Source organism: Taudactylus pleione, unplaced genomic scaffold (genome assembly GCF_031769625.1).
Source record: "Taudactylus pleione unplaced genomic scaffold, aTauple2 ptg000317l, whole genome shotgun sequence".
Lineage (NCBI taxonomy): Eukaryota > Metazoa > Chordata > Amphibia > Anura > Myobatrachidae > Taudactylus > Taudactylus pleione.
Genome location: NW_028284718.1, coordinates 4775354 through 4797397, shown reverse-complemented (window position 1 = coordinate 4797397; position 22044 = coordinate 4775354). Strand labels below are relative to the sequence as shown.

The following is a 22044-nucleotide window of genomic DNA, read 5'->3' as shown; positions in this document are numbered from 1 at the left end:
TTTTATTTGATATCTTAACCAATTTTATGTGAAAATTATATTATTTTAAAGCAGTCACTAATGTGTACAAGGAGGAAATATTAGCATAAATAAAATATTTCCTAATAGTCAATAATTTTTTAAGTATACTTGCTTGAAAATTGTGTGCAAAGTTTTATGATGCCCAGCAGAGTTTTTCTGATGGATAAAACCCAAGACATGTCACATGCTGTGTGCAGATAAGTACTTTCAAATAATTTTAGCAGTTTGACAAAAAACAAAATTCAATTGTGCAAATTAGTAAATACAATCTATTTTGAGAGTTTTGAAAAAACAACATTCAGTTGAAATTCACTCAGGAAATTGACTACAATTAGATAATAGAACCATTTCAAAGAATCTGAAACTTGGGCTCGTCCAGGATTTGAACCCGGGACCTCTCGCACCCGAAGTGAGAATCATACCCCTAGACCAACGAGCCACCTACCTGAAGATTTTTCTTTGGATTTTTCAATTGATTTTAAGAAAATAGCTTTATGTTTTTAAAACACCATATACATTTATGTAAAAATTAATTTGTAGAATAAATAAAATATTTCCTTATGGTCCAGTAGATAGTTTTCTAAGGTATGCATATAGGAAAAGTGCAGGGACAAGATTTGTGAGTGCCTACAGAGTTTGGACTTCTCTCATGGACGAAGCTATAGACTTGTCATATGCAATTTACAAATCATGCTTCCAGACTCAGAAGAAAGGCAAAAGAATACCTTGCAATTTCATTTTTGAACTTTTTGTGTTTCAAAGTGAGACTATTCTTTTAAAACATTCAAAGCTATCTAGACAGAAGGGAACTTGCAGTTTTCCGGATATACCACAATACGGTTGAAATTTTAATAAGTATGCTCTTATTTGTAGTACAACTAAAATGTTTTCGTAAGATTCTATTGATAGTTTTCTATGTGTGCTTATTTGGAAAGTGCAGTGACAAGATATAAAAATGGCTGCAGAGTTTGGACTTGTCTGATCGATAAAACCAAAGACTTGTAAAAAGCTATGTGTAAATCATGCATAAATAGAAGAAAGGCAATAGGAAAATTATGAAGGCAAGATTCATAAGTATGTACAAATTCTATTGGGAGTATGGCAAAAACAAAACTCAGTTGATGCTATTGACTTAGCCAATTGAGAAATCAGATATATATAAACCATGAGATGCACTGTTAAAAGAAAGAGAGGGCTCGTCAGGGAATTGAACCAGGGACCTGTCGCACCCAAAATGAAAATCATAGAATCATCAAGTAAGCATGTTTTATTTGATATCTTAACCAATTTTATGTGAAAATTATATTATTTTAAAGCAGTCACTAATGTGTACAAGGAGGAAATATTAGCATAAATAAAATATTTCCTAATAGTCAATAATTTTCTAAGTATACTTGCTTGAAAATTGCTGTGCAAAGTTTTATGATGCCCAGCAGAGTTTTTCTGATGGATAAAACCCAAGACATGTCACATGCTGTGTGCAGATAAGTACTTACAAATAATTTTAGCAGTTTGACAAAAAACAAAATTCAATTGTGCAAATTAGTAAGTACAATCTATTTTGAGAGTTTTGAAAAAACAACATTCAGTTGAAATTCACTCAGGAAATTGACTACAATAAGATAATAGAGCCATTTCAAAGAATCTGAAAATTTGGGCTCGTCCAGGATTTGAACCCGGGCCTCTCGCACCCTAAGCGAGAATCATAAACATAGACCAACAAGCCACCTACCTGAAGATTTTTCTTTGGATTTTTCAATTGATTTTAAGAAAATAGCTTTTTGTTTTTAAAACACCATATACATTTATGTAAAAATTAATTTGTAGAATAAATAAAATATTTCCTTATGGTCCAGTAGACAGTTTTCTAAGGTATGCATATAGGAAAAGTGTAGGGACAAGATTTGTGAGTGCCTACAGAGTTTGGACTTCTCTCATGGACGAAGCTAAAGACTTGTCATATGCAATGTACAAATCATGCTTCCAGACACAGAAGAAAGGCAAAAGAATACCTTGCAATTTCATTTTTGAACTTTTTGTGTTTCAAAGTGAGACTATTCTTTTAAAACATTCAAAGCTATCTAGACAGAAGGGAACCTGCAGTTTTCCTGATATACCACAATACAGTTGAAATTTTAATAAGTATGCTCTTATTTGTAGAACAACTAAAATGTTTCCGTAAGATTCTATTGATAGTATTCTATGTGTGCTTATTTGGAAAGTGCAGTGACAAGATATAAAAATGGCTGCAGAGTTTGGACTTGTCTGATTGATAAAACCCAAGACTTGTAAAAAGCTATGTGTAAATCATGCATAAATAGAAGAAAGGCAATAATAAAATTATGAATGCAAGATTCATAAGTATGTACAAATTCTATTGGGAGTATGGCAAAAACAAAACTCAGTTGATGCTATTGACTTAGCCAATTGAGAAAATCAGATATATATAAACCATGAGATGCACCGTAAAAAGAAAGAGAGGGCTCGTCAGGGAATTGAACCAGGGACCTGTCGCGCCCAAAACGAAAATCATAGAATCATCAAGTAAGCATGTTTTATTTGATATCTTAACCAATTTTATGTGAAAATTATATTATTTTAAAGCAGTCACTAATGTGTACAAGGAGGAAATATTAGCATAAATAAAATACTTCCTAATAGTCAATAATTTTCTAAGTATACTTGCTTGAAAATTGCTGTGCAAACTTTTATGATGCCCAGCAGAGTTTTTCTGATGGATAAAACCCAAGACATGTCACATGCTGTGTGCAGATAAGTACTTACAAATAATTTTAGCAGTTTGACAAAAAACAAAATTCAATTGTGCAAATTAGTAAATACAATCTATTTTGAGAGTTTTGAAAAAACAACATTCAGTTGAAATTCACACAGGAAATTGACTACAATTAGATAATAGAACCATTTCAAAGAATCTGAAAACTTGGGCTCGTCCGGGATTTGAACCCGGGACCTCTCGCACCCGAAGCGAGAATCATACCCCTAGACCAACGAGCCACCTACCTGAAGATTTTTCTTTGGATTTTTCAATTGATTTTAAGAAAATAGCTTTATGTTTTTAAAACACCATATACATTTATGTAAAAATTAATTTGTAGAATAAATAAAATATTTCCTTATGGTCCAGTAGATAGTTTTCTAAGGTATGCATATAGGAAAAGTGCAGGGACAAGATTTGTGAGTGCCTACAGTGTTTGGACTTCTCTCATGGACGAAGCTATAGACTTGTCATATGCAATGTACAAATCATGCTTCCAGACACAGAAGAAAGGCAAAAGAATACCTTGCAATTTCATTTTTGAACTTTTTGTGTTTCAAAGTGAGACTATTCTTTTAAAACATTCAAAGCTATCTAGACAGAAGAGAACTTGCAGTTTTCCGAATATACCACAATACGGTTGAAATTTTAATAAGTATGCTCTTATTTGTAGTACAACTAAAATGTTTTCGTAAGATTCTATTGATAGTTTTCTATGTGTGCTTATTTGGAAAGTGCAGTGACAAGATATAAAAATGGCAACAGAGTTTGGACTTGTCTGATCGATAAAACCCAAGACTTGTAAAAAGCTATGTGTAAATCATGCATAAATAGAAGAAAGGCAATAGGAAAATGATGAAGGCAAGATTCATAAGTATGTACAAATTCTATTGGGAGTATGGCAAAAACAAAACTCAGTTGATGCTATTGACTTAGCCAATTGAGAAAATCAGATATATATAAACCATGAGATGCACTGTAAAAAGAAAGAGAGGGCTCATCAGGGAATTGAACCAGGGACCTGTCGCGCCCAAAATGAAAATCATAGAAGCGTCAAGTAAGCATGTTTTATTTGATATCTTAACCAATTTTATGTGAAAATTAAATTATTTTAAAGCAGTCACTAATGTGTACAAGGAGGAAATATTAGCATAAATAAAATATTTCCTAATAGTCAATAATTTTCTAAGTATACTTGCTTGAAAATTGCTGTGCAAAGTTTTATGATGCCCAGAGGAGTTTTTCTGATGGATAAAACCCAAGACATGTCACATGCTGTGTGCAGATAAGTACTTACAAATAATTTTAGCAGTTTGACAAAAAACAAAATTCAATTGTGCAAATTAGTAAATACAATCTATTTTGAGAGTTTTGAAAAAACAACATTCAGTTGAAATTCACTCAGGAAATTGACTACAATTAGATAATAGAACCATTTCAAATAATCTGAAAATTTGGGCTCGTCCGGGATTTGAACCCGGGACCTCTCGCACCCGAAGCGAGAATCATACCCCTAGACCAACGAACCACCTACCTGAATATTTTTCTTTGGATTTTTCAATTGATTTTAAGAAAATAGCTTTTTGTTTTTAAAACACCATATACATTTATGTAAAAATTAATTTGTAGAATAAATAAAATATTTCCTTATGGTCCAGTAGATAGTTTTCTAAGGTATGCATATAGGAAAAGTGCAGGGACAAGATTTGTGAGTGCCTACAGAGTTTGGACTTCTCTCATGGACGAAGCTATAGTCTTGTCATATGCAATGTACAAATCATGCTTCCAGACACAGAAGAAAGGCAAAAGAATACCTTGCAATTTCATTTTTAAACTTTTTGTGTTTCAAAGTGAGACTATTCTTTTAAAACATTCAAAGCTATTTAGACAGAAGAGAACTTGCAGTTTTCCGGATATACCACAATACGGTTGAAATTTTAATAAGTATGCTCTTATTTGTAGTACAACTAAAATGTTTTCGTAAGATTCTATTGATAGTTTTCTATGTGTGCTTATTTGGAAAGTGCAGTGACAAGATATAAAAATGGCAACAGAGTTTGGACTTGTCTGATCGATAAAACCCAAGACTTGTAAAAAGCTATGTGTAAATCATGCATAAATAGAAGAAAGGCAATAGGAAAATGATGAAGGCAAGATTCATAAGTATGTACAAATTCTATTGGGAGTATGGCAAAAACAAAACTCAGTTGATGCTATTGACTTAGCCAATTGAGAAAATCAGATATATATAAACCATGAGATGCACCGTAAAAAGAAAGAGAGGGCTCGTCAGGGAATTGAACCAGGGACCCGTCGCGCCCATAATGAAAATCATAGAATCATCAAGTAAGCATGTTTTATTTGATATCTTAACCAATTTTATGTGAAAATTATATTATTTTAAAGCAGTCACTAATGTGTACAAGGAGGAAATATTAGCATAAATAAAATACTTCCTAATAGTCAATAATTTTCTAAGTATACTTGCTTGAAAATTGCTGTGCAAACTTTTATGATGCCCAGCAGAGTTTTTCTGATGGATAAAACCCAAGACATGTCACATGCTGTGTGCAGATAAGTACTTACAAATAATTTTAGCAGTTTGACAAAAAACAAAATTCAATTGTGCAAATTAGTAAATACAATCTATTTTGAGAGTTTTGAAAAAACAACATTCAGTTGAAATTCACACAGGAAATTGACTACAATAGAACCATTTCAAAGAATCTGAAAACTTGGGCTCGTCCGGGATTTGAACCCGGGACCTCTCGCACCCGAAGCGAGAATCATACCCCTAGACCAACGAGCCACCTACCTGAAGATTTTTCTTTGGATTTTTCAATTGATTTTAAGAAAATAGCTTTATGTTTTTAAAACACCATATACATTTATGTAAAAATTAATTTGTAGAATAAATAAAATATTTCCTTATGGTCCAGTAGATAGTTTTCTAAGGTATGCATATAGGAAAAGTGCAGGGACAAGATTTGTGAGTGCCTACAGAGTTTGGACTTCTCTCATGGACGAAGCTATAGACTTGTCATATGCAATGTACAAATCATGCTTCCAGACACAGAAGAAAGGCAAAAGAATACCTTGCAATTTCATTTTTGAACTTTTTGTGTTTCAAAGTGAGACTATTCTTTTAAAACATTCAAAGCTATCTAGACAGAAGAGAACTTGCAGTTTTCCGAATATACCACAATACGGTTGAAATTTTAATAAGTATGCTCTTATTTGTAGTACAACTAAAATGTTTTCGTAAGATTCTATTGATAGTTTTCTATGTGTGCTTATTTGGAAAGTGCAGTGACAAGATATAAAAATGGCAACAGAGTTTGGACTTGTCTGATCGATAAAACCCAAGACTTGTAAAAAGCTATGTGTAAATCATGCATAAATAGAAGAAAGGCAATAGGAAAATGATGAAGGCAAGATTCATAAGTATGTACAAATTCTATTGGGAGTATGGCAAAAACAAAACTCAGTTGATGCTATTGACTTAGCCAATTGAGAAAATCAGATATATATAAACCATGAGATGCACTGTAAAAAGAAAGAGAGGGCTCATCAGGGAATTGAACCAGGGACCTGTCGCGCCCAAAATGAAAATCATAGAAGCGTCAAGTAAGCATGTTTTATTTGATATGTTAACCAATTTTATGTGAAAATTAAATTATTTTAAAGCAGTCACTAATGTGTACAAGGAGGAAATATTAGCATAAATAAAATATTTCCTAATAGTCAATAATATTCTAAGTATACTTGCTTGAAAATTGCTGTGCAAAGTTTTATGATGCCCAGAGGAGTTTTTCTGATGGATAAAACCCAAGACATGTCACATGCTGTGTGCAGATAAGTACTTACAAATAATTTTAGCAGTTTGACAAAAAACAAAATTCAATTGTGCAAATTAGTAAATACAATCTATTTTGAGAGTTTTGAAAAAACAACATTCAGTTGAAATTCACTCAGGAAATTGACTACAATTAGATAATAGAACCATTTCAAATAATCTGAAAATTTGGGCTTGTCCGGGATTTGAACCCGGGACCTCTCGCACCCGAAGCGAGAATCATACCCCTAGACCAACAAACCACCTACCTGAATATTTTTCTTTGGATTTTTCAATTGATTTTAAGAAAATAGCTTTTTGTTTTTAAAACACCATATACATTTATGTAAAAATTAATTTGTAGAATAAATAAAATATTTCCTTATGGTCCAGTAGATAGTTTTCTAAGGTATGCATATAGGAAAAGTGCAGGGACAAGATTTGTGAGTGCCTACAGAGTTTGGACTTCTCTCATGGACGAAGCTATAGTCTTGTCATATGCAATGTACAAATCATGCTTCCAGACACAGAAGAAAGGCAAAAGAATACCTTGCAATTTCATTTTTAAACTTTTTGTGTTTCAAAGTGAGACTATTCTTTTAAAACATTCAAAGCTATTTAGACAGAAGAGAACTTGCAGTTTTCCGGATATACCACAATACGGTTGAAATTTTAATAAGTATGCTCTTATTTGTAGTACAACTAAAATGTTTTCGTAAGATTCTATTGATAGTTTTCTATGTGTGCTTATTTGGAAAGTGCAGTGACAAGATATAAAAATGGCGACAGAGTTTGGACTTGTCTGATCGATAAAACCCAAGACTTGTAAAAAGCTATGTGTAAATCATGCATAAATAGAAGAAAGGCAATAGGAAAATGATGAAGGCAAGATTCATAAGTATGTACAAATTCTATTGGGAGTATGGCAAAAACAAAACTCAGTTGATGCTATTGACTTAGCCAATTGAGAAAATCAGATATATATAAACCATGAGATGCACCGTAAAAAGAAAGAGAGGGCTCGTCAGGGAATTGAACCAGGGACCCGTCGCGCCCAAAATGAAAATCATAGAATCATCAAGTAAGCATGTTTTATTTGATATCTTAACCAATTTTATGTGAAAATTATATTATTTTAAAGCAGTCACTAATGTGTACAAGGAGGAAATATTAGCATAAATAAAATACTTCCTAATAGTCAATAATTTTCTAAGTATACTTGCTTGAAAATTGCTGTGCAAACTTTTATGATGCCCAGCAGAGTTTTTCTGATGGATAAAACCCAAGACATGTCACATGCTGTGTGCAGATAAGTACTTACAAATAATTTTAGCAGTTTGACAAAAAACAAAATTCAATTGTGCAAATTAGTAAATACAATCTATTTTGAGAGTTTTGAAAAAACAACATTCAGTTGAAATTCACACAGGAAATTGACTACAATTAGATAATAGAACCATTTCAAAGAATCTGAAAACTTGGGCTCGTCCGGGATTTGAACCCGGGACCTCTCGCACCCGAAGCGAGAATCATACCCCTAGACCAACGAGCCACCTACCTGAAGATTTTTCTTTGGATTTTTCAATTGATTTTAAGAAAATAGCTTTATGTTTTTAAAACACCATATACATTTATGTAAAAATTAATTTGTAGAATAAATAAAATATTTCCTTATGGTCCAGTAGATAGTTTTCTAAGGTATGCATATAGGAAAAGTGCAGGGACAAGATTTGTGAGTGCCTACAGAGTTTGGACTTCTCTCATGGACGAAGCTATAGACTTGTCATATGCAATGTACAAATCATGCTTCCAGACACAGAAGAAAGGCAAAAGAATACCTTGCAATTTCATTTTTGAACTTTTTGTGTTTCAAAGTGAGACTATTCTTTTAAAACATTCAAAGCTATCTAGACAGAAGAGAACTTGCAGTTTTCCGAATATACCACAATACGGTTGAAATTTTAATAAGTATGCTCTTATTTGTAGTACAACTAAAATGTTTTCGTAAGATTCTATTGATAGTTTTCTATGTGTGCTTATTTGGAAAGTGCAGTGACAAGATATAAAAATGGCAACAGAGTTTGGACTTGTCTGATCGATAAAACCCAAGACTTGTAAAAAGCTATGTGTAAATCATGCATAAATAGAAGAAAGGCAATAGGAAAATGATGAAGGCAAGATTCATAAGTATGTACAAATTCTATTGGGAGTATGGCAAAAACAAAACTCAGTTGATGCTATTGACTTAGCCAATTGAGAAAATCAGATATATATAAACCATGAGATGCACCGTAAAAAGAAAGAGAGGGCTCGTCAGGGAATTGAACCAGGGACCCGTCGCGCCCAAAATGAAAATCATAGAATCATCAAGTAAGCATGTTTTATTTGATATCTTAACCAATTTTATGTGAAAATTATATTATTTTAAAGCAGTCACTAATGTGTACAAGGAGGAAATATTAGCATAAATATAATATTTCCTAATAGTCAATAATTTTCTAAGTATACTTGCTTGAAAATTGCTGTGCAAAGTTTTATGATGCCCAGCAGAGTTTTTCTGATGAATAAAACCCAAGACATGTCACATGCTGTGTGCAGATAAGTACTTACAAATAATTTTAGCAGTTTGACAAAAAACAAAATTCAATTGTGCAAATTAGTAAATACAATCTATTTTGAGAGTTTCGAAAAAACAACATTCAGTTGAAATTCACTCAGGAAATTGACTACAATAAGATAATAGAACCATTTCAAAGAATCTGAAAATTTGGGCTCGTCCGGGATTTGAACCCGGGACCTCTCGCACCCTAAGCGAGACCAACGAGCCACCTACCTGAAGATTTTTCTTTGGATTTTTCAATTGATTTTAAGAAAATAGCTTTTTGTTTTTAAAACACCATATACATTTATGTAAAAATGAATTTGTAGAATAAATAAAATATTTCCTTATGGTCCAGTAGATAGTTTTCTAAGGTATGCATATAGGAAAAGTGCAGGGACAAGATTTGTGAGTGCCTACAGAGTTTGGACTTCTCTCATGGACGAAGCTAAAGACTTGTCATATGCAATGTACAAATCATGCTTCCAGACACAGAAGAAAGGGAAAAGAATACCTTGCAATTTCATTTTTGAACTTTTTGCGTTTCAAAGTGAGACTATTCTTTTAAAACATTCAAAGCTATCTAGACAGAAGGGAACTTGCAGTTTTCTTGATATACCACAATACGGTTGAAATTTTAATAAGTATGCTCTTATTTGTAGTACAACTAAAATGTTTTCGTAAGATTCTATTGATAGTTTTCTATGTGTGTTTATTTGGAAAGTGCAGTGACAAGATATAAAAATGGCGACAGAGTTTGGACTTGTCTGATCGATAAAACCCAAGACTTGTAAAAAGCTATGTGTAAATCATGCATAAATAGAAGAAAGGCAATAGGAAAATGATGAAGGCAAGATTCATAAGTATGTACAAATTCTATTGGGAGTATGGCAAAAACAAAACTCAGTTGATGCTATTGACTTAGCCAATTGAGAAAATTAGATATATATAAACCATGAGATGCACCGTAAAAAGAAAGACAGGGCTCGTCAGGGAATTGAACCAGGGACCTGTTGCGCCCAAAACGAAAATCATAGAATCATCAAGTAAGCATGTTTTATTTGATATCTTAACCAATTTTATGTGAAAATTATATTATTTTAAAGCAGTCACTAATGTGTACAAGGAGGAAATATTAGCATAAATAAAATATTTCCTAATAGTCAATAATTTTCTAAGTATACTTGCTTGAAAATTGCTGTGCCAAGTTTTATGATGCCCAGCAGAGTTTTTCTGATGGATAAAACCCAAGACATGTCACATGCTGTGTGCAGATAAGTACTTACAAATAATTTTAGCAGTTTGACAAAAAACAAAATTCAATTGTGCAAATTAGTAAATACAATCTATTTTGAGAGTTTTGAAAAAACAACATTCAGTTGAAATTCACTCAGGAAATTGACTACAATAAGATTATAGAACCATTTCAAAGAATCTGAAAATTTGGGCTCGTCCGGGATTTGAACCCGGGACCTCTCGCACCCTAAGCGAGACCAACGAGCCACCTACCTGAAGATTTTTCTTTGGATTTTTCAATTGATTTTAAGAAAATAGCTTTTTGTTTTTAAAACACCATATACATTTATGTAAAAATTAATTTGTAGAATAAATAAAATATTTCCTTATGGTCCAGTAGATAGTTTTCTAAGGTATGCATATAGGAAAAGTGCAGGGACAAGATTTGTGAGTGCCTACAGAGTTTGGACTTCTCTCATGGACAAAGCTAAAGACTTGTCATATGCAATGTACAAATCATGCTTCCAGACACAGAAGAAAGGCAAAAGAATACCTTGCAATTTCATTTTTGAACTTTTTGCATTTCAAAGTGAGACTATTCTTTTAAAACATTCAAAGCTATCTAGACAGAAGGGAACTTGCAGTTTTCTTGATATACCACAATACGGTTGAAATTTTAATAAGTATGCTCTTATTTGTAGTACAACTAAAATGTTTTCGTAAGATTCTATTGATAGTTTTCTATGTGTGTTTATTTGGAAAGTGCAGTGACAAGATATAAAAATGGCGACAGAGTTTGGACTTGTCTGATCGATAAAACCCAAGACTTGTAAAAAGCTATGTGTAAATCATGCATAAATAGAAGAAAGGCAATAGGAAAATGATGAAGGCAAGATTCATAAGTATGTACAAATTCTATTGGGAGTATGGCAAAAACAAAACTCAGTTGATGCTATTGACTTAGCCAATTGAGAAAATCAGATATATATAAACCATGAGATGCACCGTAAAAAGAAAGAGAGGGCTCGTCAGGGAATTGAACCAGGGACCTGTCGCGCCCAAAACGAAAATCATAGAATCATCAAGTAAGCATGTTTTATTTGATATCTTAACCAATTTTATGTGAAAATTATATTATTTTAAAGCAGTCACTAATGTGTACAAGGAGGAAATATTAGCATAAATAAAATATTTCCTAATAGTCAATAATTTTCTAAGTATACTTGCTTGAAAATTGCTGTGCCAAGTTTTATGATGCCCAGCAGAGTTTTTCTGATGGATAAAACCCAAGACATGTCACATGCTGTGTGCAGATAAGTACTTACAAATAATTTTAGCAGTTTGACAAAAAACAAAATTCAATTGTGCAAATTAGTAAATACAATCTATTTTGAGAGTTTCGAAAAAACAACATTCAGTTGAAATTCACTCAGGAAATTGACTACAATAAGATTATAGAACCATTTCAAAGAATCTGAAAATTTGGTCTCGTCGGGGATTTGAACCCGGGACCTCTCGCACCCTAAGCGAGAATCATACCCCTAGACTAACGAGCAACCTACCTGAAGATTTTCCTTTGGATTTTTCAATTGATTTTAAGAAAATTGCTTTTTGTTTTTAAAACACCATATACATTTATGTAAAAATGAATTTGTAGAATAAATAAAATATTTCCTTATGGTCCAGTAGATAGTTTTCTAAGGTATGCATATAGGAAAAGTGCAGGGACAAGATTTGTGAGTGCCTACAGAGTTTGGACTTCTCTCATGGACGAAGCTAAAGACTTGTCATATGCAATGTACAAATCATGCTTCCAGACACAGAAGAAAGGCAAAAGAAAACCTTGCAATTTCATTTTTGAACTTTTTGTGTTTCAAAGTGAGACTATTCTTTTAAAACATTCAAAGCTATCTAGACAGAAGGGAACCTGCAGTTTCCTGATATACCACAATACGGTTGAAATTTTAATAAGTATGCTCTTATTTGTAGTACAACTAAAATGTTTTCGTAAGATTCTATTGATAGTTTTCTATGTGTGCTTATTTGGAAAGTGCAGTGACAAGATATAAAAATGGCGACAGAGTTTGGACTTGTCTGATCGATAAAACCCAAGACTTGTAAAAAGCTATGTGTAAATCATGCATAAATAGAAGAAAGGCAATAGGAAAATGATGAAGGCAAGATTCATAAGTATGTACAAATTCTATTGGGAGTATGGCAAAAACAAAACTCAGTTGATGCTATTGACTTAGCCAATTGAGAAAATCAGATATATATAAACCATGAGATGCACCGTAAAAAGAAAGAGAGGGCTCGTCAGGGAATTGAACCAGGGACCTGTCGCGCCCAAAATGAAAATCATAGAATCATCAAGTAACCATGTTTTATTTGATATCTTAACCAATTTTATGTGAAAATTATATTATTTTAAAGCAGTCACTAATGTGTACAAGGAGGAAATATTAGCATAAATAAAATACTTCCTAATAGTCAATAATTTTCTAAGTATACTTGCTTGAAAATTGCTGTGCAAAGTTTTATGATGCCCAGCAGAGTTTTGCTGATGGATAAAACCCAAGACATGTCACATGCTGTGTGCAGATAAGTACTTACAAATAATTTTAGCAGTTTGACAAAAAACAAAATTCAATTGTGCAAATTAGTAAATACAATCTATTTTGAGAGTTTTGAAAAAACAACATTCAGTTGAAATTCACTCAACTGAGTTTTGTTTTGCCATACTCCCAATAGAATTTGTACATACTTATGAATCTTGCCTTCATCATTTTTCAATTGCCTTTCTTCTAGTTATGCATGATTTACACATAGCTTTTGACAAGTCTTGGGTTTTATCGATCAGACAAGTTCAAACTCTGTAGCCATTTTTAAATCTTGTCACTGCACTTTCCAAATAAGCACACAAAGAAAACCATAAATAGAATCTTACGGAAACATTTTAGTTGTTCTAAAAATAAGAGCATACTTATTCAAATTTCAACTGTATTGTGGAATATTAGGAAAACTGCAGGTTCCCTACTGTCTAGATAGCTTTGAATGTTTTAAAAGAATAGTCTCATTTTGAAACACAAAAAGTTCAAAAATGAAATTGCAAGGTTTTCTTTTGCCTTTCTTCTGTGTCTGGAAGCATGATTTGTACATTGCATATGACAAGTCTTTAGCTTTGTCCATGAGAGAAGTCCAAACTCTGTAGGCACTCACAAATCTTGTCCCTGCACTTTTCCTATATGCATACTTAGAAAACTATCTACTGGACCATAAGGAAATATTTTATTTATTCTACAAATTCATTTTTACATAAATGTATATGGTGTTTTTAAAAACAAAAAGCTATTTTCTTTAAATCAATGGAAAAATCAATAGAAAAATGTTCAGGTAGGTGGCTTGTTGGTCTAGTGTTAAGATTCTCGCTTAGGGTGTGAGAGGTCCCAGGTTCAAATCATGGACGAGCCCAAATTTTCACATTCTTTGACATAGTTCCATTATCTTATTGAAGTCAATTTCCTGAGTAAAATCTTCAACTGAATATTATTTTTTAAAAACTCACAAAATAGATTGGATTTACTTATTTGCACAATTGAATTTTGTTTTTTGTCAAACTGCTAAAATTATTTGTAATTACTTACCTGCACATAGAATGTGACATGTCTTGGGTTTTATCCATCAGAAAAACTCTGCTGGGCTTCATAAAACTTTGCACAGCAATTTCCAAGCAAGAATACTTAGAAAAATATTGACTATTAGGAAATATTTTATTTATGCTAATATTTCCACCTTGTATACATTAGTGACTGCTTTAAAATAAAACAATTTTCACATAAAAACAGTTAAGAAATCAAATAAAACATGCTTACTTGATGACTCTATTATTCTCACTTTGGGTGCGAGAGGTCACAGGTTCAAATCCCGGACGAGCCCAAATTTTTAGATTCTTTGACATGGTTCCATTATCTTATTGAAGTCAATTTCCAGAGTGAATTTCAACTGAATATTGTTTTTTCAAAACTCTCAAAATAGATTGGATTTACTTATTTGCAGAATTGAACTTTGTTTTTTGTAAAACTGCTAAAATTATTTGTAAGTACTTATCTGCACATAGCATGTGACATGTCTTGGGTTTTATCCATCAGAAAAACTCTGCTGGGCATCATAAAACTTTGCACAGCAATTTCCAAGCAAGTATACTTAGAAAAATATTGACTATTAGGAAATATTTTATTTATGCTAATATTTCCTCCTTGTATACATTAGTGACTGCTTTTAAAGAACACCATTTTCACATAAAATAGTTAAGAAATCAAATAAAACAGACTTATTTCTGTTGGCTCGTTGGTCTAGGGGTATGATTCTCACTTTTGTGTGAGAGGTCCCGGAGTCAAATCACGGACGAGCCCTCTATTTCTTTTTTACGGTGCATCTCATGGTTTATATATATATGATTTTCTCAATTGGCTAAGTCAATAGCATCAACTGAGTTTTGTTTTTGCCATACTCCCAATAGAATTTGTACATACTTATGAATCTTGCCTTCATCATTTTTCAATTGCCTTTCTTCTATTTATGCATGATTTACACATAGCTTTTGACAAGTCTTGGGTTTTATCGATCAGACAAGTCCAAACTCTGTAGCCATTTTTAAATCTTGTCACTGCACTTTCCAAATAAGCACACAAAGAAAACTATCAATAGAATCTTACGGAAACATTTTAGTTGTTCTAAAAATAAGAGCATACTTATTCAAATTTCTACTGTATTGTGGAATATTAGGAAAACTGCAGGTTCCCTACTGTCTAGATAGCTTTGAATGTTTTAAAAGAATAGTCTCATTTTGAAACACAAAAAGTTCAAAAATGAAATTGCAAGGTTTTCTTTTGCCTTTCTTCTATGTCTGGAAGCATGATTTGTACATTGCATATGACAAGTCTTTAGCTTTGTCCATGAGAGAAGTCCAAACTCTGTAGGCACTCACAAATCTTGTCCCTGCACTTTTCCTATATGCATACTTAGAAAACTATCTACTGGACCATAAGGAAATATTTTATTTATTCTACAAATTCATTTTTACATAAATGTATATGGTGTTTTTAAAAACAAAAAGCTATTTTCATTAAATCAATTGAAAAATCAATAGAAAAATGTTCAGGTAGGTGGCTTGTTGGTCTAGGGTTAAGATTCTCGCTTAGAGTGTGAGAGGTCCCATGTTCAAATCATGGATGAGCCCAAATTTTCAGATTCTTTGACATAGTTCCATTATCTTATTGAAGACAATTTCCTGAGTAAAATCTTCAAATGAATATTATTTTTTAAAAACTCACAAAATAGATTGGATTTACTTATTTGCACAATTGAATTTTGTTTTTTGTCAAACTGCTAAAATTATTTGTAAGTACTTATCTGCACATAGCAAGTGACATGTCTTGGGTTTTATCCATCAGAAAAACTCTGCTGGGCATCATAAAACTTTGCACAGCAATTTCCAAGCAAGTATACTTAGAAAAATATTGACTATTAGGAAATATTTTATTTATGCTAATATTTCCACCTTGTATACATTAGTGACTGCTTTAAAATAATACAATTTTCACATAAAAACAGTTAAGAAATCAAATAAAACATGCTTACTTGATGACTCTAACATTCTCACTTTGGGTGCTAGAGGTCACGGGTTCAAATGCCGGACGAGCCCAAATTTTTAGATTCTTTGACATGGTTCCATTATCTTATTGAAGTCAATTTCCAGAGTGAATTTCAACTGAATATTGTTTTTTCAAAACTCTCAAAATAGATTGGATTTACTTATTTGCACAATTGAATTTGTTTTTTGTCAAACTGCTAAAATTATTTGTAAGTACTTATCTGAACATAGCATGTGACATGTCTTGGGTTTTATCCATCAGAAAAACTCTGCTGGGCATCATAAAACTTTGCACAGCAATTTCCAAGCAAGTATACTTAGAAAAATATTGACTATTAGGAAATATTTTATTTATGCTAATTTTTCCTCCTTGTATACATTAGTGACTGCTTTAAAAGAACACCATTTTCACATAAAATAGTTAAGAAATCAAATAAAACAGACTTGTTTCAGTTGGCTTGTTGGTCTAGGGGTATGATTCTCGCTTTGGCTGCGAGAAGTCCCGGGTTCAAATCCCGGATGAGCCCTCTATTTCTTTTTTGTGGTGCTTCTCATGGTTTATATATATCTGATTTTCTCAATTGGCTAAGTCAATAGCATCAACTGAGCTTTGTTTTTGCCATACTCCCAATAGAATTTGTACATACTTACGAATCTTGCCTTCATCATTTTTCAATTGCCTTTCTTCTATTTATGCATGATTTACACATAGCTTTTGACAAGTCTTGGGTTTTATCGATCAGACAAGTCCAAACTCTGTAGCCATTTTTAAATCTTGTCACTGCACTTTCCAAATAAGCACACAAAGAAAACTATCAATAGAATCTTACGGAAACATTTTAGTTGTTCTAAAAATAAGAGCATACTTATTCAAATTTCAACTGTATTGTGGAATATTAGGAAAACTGCAGGTTCCCTACTGTCTAGATAGCTTTGAATGTTTTAAAAGAATAGTCTCATTTTGAAACACAAAAAGTTCAAAAATGAAATTGCAAGGTTTTCTTTTGCCTTTCTTCTTTGTCTGGAAGCATGATTTGTACATTGCATATGACAAGTCTTTAGCTTTGTCCATGAGAGAAGTCCAAACTCTGTAGGCACTCACAAATCTTGTCCCTGCACTTTTCCTATATGCATACTTAGAAAACTATCTACTGGACCATAAGGAAATATTTTATTTATTCTACAAATTCATTTTTACATAAATGTATATGGTGTTTTTAAAAACAAAAAGCTATTTTCATTAAATCAATTGAAAAATCAATAGAAAAATGTTCAGGTAGGTGGCTTGTTGGTCTAGGGTTAAGATTCTCGCTTAGAGTGTGAGAGGTCCCATGTTCAAATCATGGATGAGCCCAAATTTTCAGATTCTTTGACATAGTTCCATTATCTTATTGAAGACAATTTCCTGAGTAAAATCTTCAAATGAATATTATTTTTTAAAAACTCACAAAATAGATTGGATTTACTTATTTGCACAATTGAATTTTGTTTTTTGTCAAACTGCTAAAATTATTTGTAAGTACTTATCTGCACATAGCAAGTGACATGTCTTGGGTTTTATCCATCAGAAAAACTCTGCTGGGCATCATAAAACTTTGCACAGCAATTTCCAAGCAAGTATACTTAGAAAAATATTGACTATTAGGAAATATTTTATTTATGCTAATATTTCCACCTTGTATACATTAGTGACTGCTTTAAAATAATACAATTTTCACTAAAAACAGTTAAGAAATCAAATCAAACATGCTTACTTGATGATTCTATGACTCTCACTTTGGGTGCGAGAGGTCCCGGGTTCAAATCATGGACGAGCCCAACTTTTCAGATTCTTTGACATGGTTCCATTATCTTTTTGAAGGCAATTTCCGGAGTGAATTTCAACTGAATGTTGGTTTTTCAAAACTCTCAAAATAGATTGGATTTACTTATTTGCACAATTGAATTTAGTTTTTTGTCAAACTGCTAAAATTATTTGTAAGTACTTATCTGCACATAGCAAGTGACATGTCTTGGGTTTTATCCATCAGAAAAACTCTGCTGGGCATCATAAAACTTTGCACAGCAATTTCCAAGCAAGTATACTTAGAAAAATATTGACTATTAGGAAATATTTTATTTATGCTAATATTTCCACCTTGTATACATTAGTGACTGCTTTAAAATAAGACAATTTTCACATAAAAACAGTTAAGAAATCAAATAATACATGCTTACTTGATGACTCTTTGATTCTCACTTTGGGTGCGAGAGGTCACGGGTTCAAATCCCGGACAAGCCCAACTTTTTAGATTCTTTGACATGGTTCCATTATCTTATTGAAGTCAATTTCCAGAGTGAATTTCAACTGAATATTGTTTTTTCAAAACTCTCAAAATAGATTGGATTTACTTATTTGCAGAATTGAGTTTTGTTTTTTGTCAAACTGCTAAAATTATTTGTAAGTACTTATCTGCACATAGCATGTGACATGTCTTGGGTTTTATCCATCAGAAAAACTCTGCTGGGCATCATAAAACTTTGCACAGCAATTTCCAAGCAAGTATACTTAGAAAAATATTGACTATTAGGAAATATTTTATTTATGCTAATTTTTCCTCCTTGTATACATTAGTGACTGCTTTAAAAGAACACCATTTTCACATAAAATAGTTAAGAAATCAAATAAAACAGACTTGTTTCAGTTGGCTCGTTAGTCTAGGGGTATGATTCTCGCTTTGGGTGCGAGAAGTCCCGGGTTCAAATCCCAGACGAGCCCTCTACTTCTTTTTTATGGTGCTTCTCATGGTTTATATATATCTGATTTTCTCAATTGGCTAAGTTAATAGCATCAACTGAGTTTTGTTTTTGCCATACTCCCAATAGAATTTGTACATACTTATGAATCTTGCCTTCATCATTTTTCAATTGCCTTTCTTCTATTTATGCATGATTTACACATAGCTTTTGACAAGTCTTGGGTTTTATCGATCAGACAAGTCCAAACTCTGTAGCCATTTTTAAATCTTGTCACTGCACTTTCCAAATAAGCACACAAAGAAAACTATCAATAGAATCTTACAGAAACATTTTAGTTGTTCAAAAAATAAGAGCATACTTATTCAAATTTCAACTGTATTGTGGAATATTAGGAAAACTGCAGGTTCCCTACTGTCTAGATAGCTTTGAATGTTTTAAAAGAATAGTCTCATTTTGAAACACAAAAAGTTCAAAAATGAAATTGCAAGGTTTTCTTTTGCCTTTCTGCTTTGTCTGGAAGCATGATTTGTACATTGCATATGACAAGTCTTTAGCTTTGTCCATGAGAGAAGTCCAAACTCTGTAGGCACTCACAAATCTTGTCCCTGCACTTTTCCTATATGCATACTTAGAAAACTATCTACTGGACCATAAGGAAATATTTTATTTATTCTACAAATTCATTTTTACATAAATGTATATGGTGTTTTTAAAAACAAAAAGCTATTTTCATTAAATCAATTGAAAAATCAATAGAAAAATGTTCAGGTAGGTGGCTTGTTGGTCTAGGGTTAAGATTCTCGCTTAGAGTGTGAGAGGTCCTAGGTTCAAATCATGGACGAGCCCAAATTTTCAGATTCTCTGACATAGTTCCATTATCTTATTGAAGACAATTACCTGAGTAAAATCTTCAAATGAATATTATTTTTTAAAAACTCACAAAATAGATTGGAATTACTTATTTGCACAATTGAATTTTGTTTTTTGTCAAACTGCTAAAATTATTTGTAATTACTTACCTGCACATAGCATGTGACATGTCTTGGGTTTTATCCATCAGAAAAACTCTGCTGGGCATCATAAAACTTTGCACAGCAATTTCCAAGCAAGTATACTTAGAAAAATATTGACTATTAGGAAATATTTTATTTATGCTAATATTTCCACCTTGTATACATTAGTGACTGCTTTAAAATAAGACAATTTTCACATAAAAACAGTTAAGAAATCAAATCAAACATGCTTACTTGATGACTCTATCATTCTCACTTTGGGTGCGAGAGGTCATGGGTTCAAATCCCGGACGAGCCCAAATTTTTAGATTCTTTGACATGGTTCCATTATCTTATTGAAGTCAATTTCCAGAGTGAATTTCAAATGAATATTGTTTTTTCAAAACTCTCAAAATAGATTGGATTTACTTATTTGCACAATTGAATTTTGTTTTTTGTCAAACTGCTAAAATTATTTGTAAGTACTTATCTGAACATAGCATGTGACATGTCTTGGGTTTTATCCATCAGAAAAACTCTGCTGGGCATCATAAAACTTTGCACAGCAATTTCCAAGCAAGTATACTTAGAAAAATATTGACTATTAGGAAACATTTTATTTATGCTAATATTTCCTCCTTGTATACATTAGTGACTGCATTAAAAGAATACCATTTTCACATAAAAACAGTTAAGAAATCAAATAAACCACACTTATTTCAGTTGGCTCGTTGGTCTAGGGGTATGATTCTCGCTTTGGGTGCGAGAGGTCCCGGGTTCAAATCCCGGACGAGCCCTCTATTTCTTTTGTACGGTGCATCTCATGGTTTATATATATGTGATTTTCTCAATTGGCTAAGTCAATAGCATCAACTGAGTTTTGTTTTTGCCATACTCCCAATAGAATTTGTACATACTTATGAATCTTGCCTTCATCATTTTTCAATTGCCTTTCTTCTATTTATGCATGATTTACACATAGCTTTTGACAAGTCTTGGGTTTTATCGATCAGACAAGTCCAAACTCTGTAGCCATTTTTAAATCTTGTCACTGCACTTTCCAAATAAGCACACAAAGAAAACTATCAATAGAATCTTACGGAAACATTTTAGTTGTTCTAAAAATGAGAGCATACTTATTCAAATTTCAACTGTATTGTGGAATATTAGGAAAACTGCAGGTTCCCTACTGTCTAGATAGCTTTGAATGTTTTAAAAGAATAGTCTCATTTTGAAACACAAAAAGTTCAAAAATGAAATTGCAAGGTTTTCTTTTGCCTTTCTTCTTTGTCTGGAAGCATGATTTGTACATTGCATATGACAAGTCTTTAGCTTTGTCCATGAGAGAAGTCCAAACTCTGTAGGCACTCACAAATCTTGTCCCTGCACTTTTCCTATATGCATACTTAGAAAACTATCTACTGGACCATAAGGAAATATTTTATTTATTCTACAAATTCATTTTTACATAAATGTATAAGGTGTTTTTAAAAACAAAAAGCTATTTTCATTAAATCAATTGAAAAATCAATAGAAAAATGTTCAGGTAGGTGGCTTGTTGGTCTAGGGTTAAGATTCTCGCTTAGAGTGTGAGAGGTCCCAGGTTCAAATCATGGACGAGCCCAAATTTTCAGATTCTTTGACATAGTTCCATTATCTTATTGAATACAATTTCCTGAGTAAAATCTTCAAATGAATATTATTTTTTAAAAACTCACAAAATAGATTGGATTTACTTATTTGCACAATTGAATTTTGTTTTTTGTCAAACTGCTAAAATTATTTGTAATTACTTACCTGCACATAGCATGTGACATGTCTTGGGTTTTATCCATCAGAAAAACTCTGCTGGGCATCATAAAACTTTGCACAGCAATTTCCAAGCAAGTATACTTAGAAAAATATTGACTATTAGGAAATATTTTATTTATGCTAATATTTCCACCTTGTATACATTAGTGACTGCTTTAAAATAATACAATTTTCACTAAAAACAGTTAAGAAATCAAATCAAACATGCTTACTTGATGACTCTATCATTCTCACTTTCGGTGCGAGAGGTCACGGGTTCAAATCCCGGACGAGCCCAAATTTTTAGATTCTTTGACATGGTTCCATTATCTTATTGAAGTCAATTTCCAGAGTGAATTTCAACTGAATATTGTTTTTTCAAAACTCTCAAAATAGATTGGA

General features: G+C 32.3%; 9 non-coding genes across 9 annotated transcripts; 3 read left to right on the top strand and 6 right to left on the bottom strand.

Annotated features, from left to right (window-relative positions):
* Positions 1 to 388: 388 nt before the first annotated feature.
* Positions 389 to 460, bottom strand: TRNAP-CGG (transfer RNA proline (anticodon CGG)). The gene has a single exon. It is a non-coding gene; the product is annotated as a tRNA-Pro (tRNA).
* A 2504-nt stretch (positions 461 to 2964) lies between these two features.
* Positions 2965 to 3036, bottom strand: TRNAP-CGG (transfer RNA proline (anticodon CGG)). The gene has a single exon. It is a non-coding gene; the product is annotated as a tRNA-Pro (tRNA).
* Positions 3037 to 4253: 1217 nt separating this feature from the next.
* Positions 4254 to 4325, bottom strand: TRNAP-CGG (transfer RNA proline (anticodon CGG)). The gene has a single exon. It is a non-coding gene; the product is annotated as a tRNA-Pro (tRNA).
* Positions 4326 to 5534: 1209 nt separating this feature from the next.
* Positions 5535 to 5606, bottom strand: TRNAP-CGG (transfer RNA proline (anticodon CGG)). Its single transcript has one exon. It is a non-coding gene; the product is annotated as a tRNA-Pro (tRNA).
* A 1217-nt stretch (positions 5607 to 6823) lies between these two features.
* TRNAP-CGG (transfer RNA proline (anticodon CGG)) lies at positions 6824 to 6895 on the bottom strand. The gene has a single exon. It is a non-coding gene; the product is annotated as a tRNA-Pro (tRNA).
* Positions 6896 to 8112: 1217 nt separating this feature from the next.
* Positions 8113 to 8184, bottom strand: TRNAP-CGG (transfer RNA proline (anticodon CGG)). The gene has a single exon. It is a non-coding gene; the product is annotated as a tRNA-Pro (tRNA).
* An 8391-nt stretch (positions 8185 to 16575) lies between these two features.
* On the top strand, positions 16576 to 16647 carry TRNAP-UGG (transfer RNA proline (anticodon UGG)). Its single transcript has one exon. It is a non-coding gene; the product is annotated as a tRNA-Pro (tRNA).
* A 2159-nt stretch (positions 16648 to 18806) lies between these two features.
* On the top strand, positions 18807 to 18878 carry TRNAP-UGG (transfer RNA proline (anticodon UGG)). The gene has a single exon. It is a non-coding gene; the product is annotated as a tRNA-Pro (tRNA).
* Positions 18879 to 20576: 1698 nt separating this feature from the next.
* TRNAP-UGG (transfer RNA proline (anticodon UGG)) lies at positions 20577 to 20648 on the top strand. The gene has a single exon. It is a non-coding gene; the product is annotated as a tRNA-Pro (tRNA).
* The last annotated feature ends 1396 nt before the right edge of the window (positions 20649 to 22044 follow it).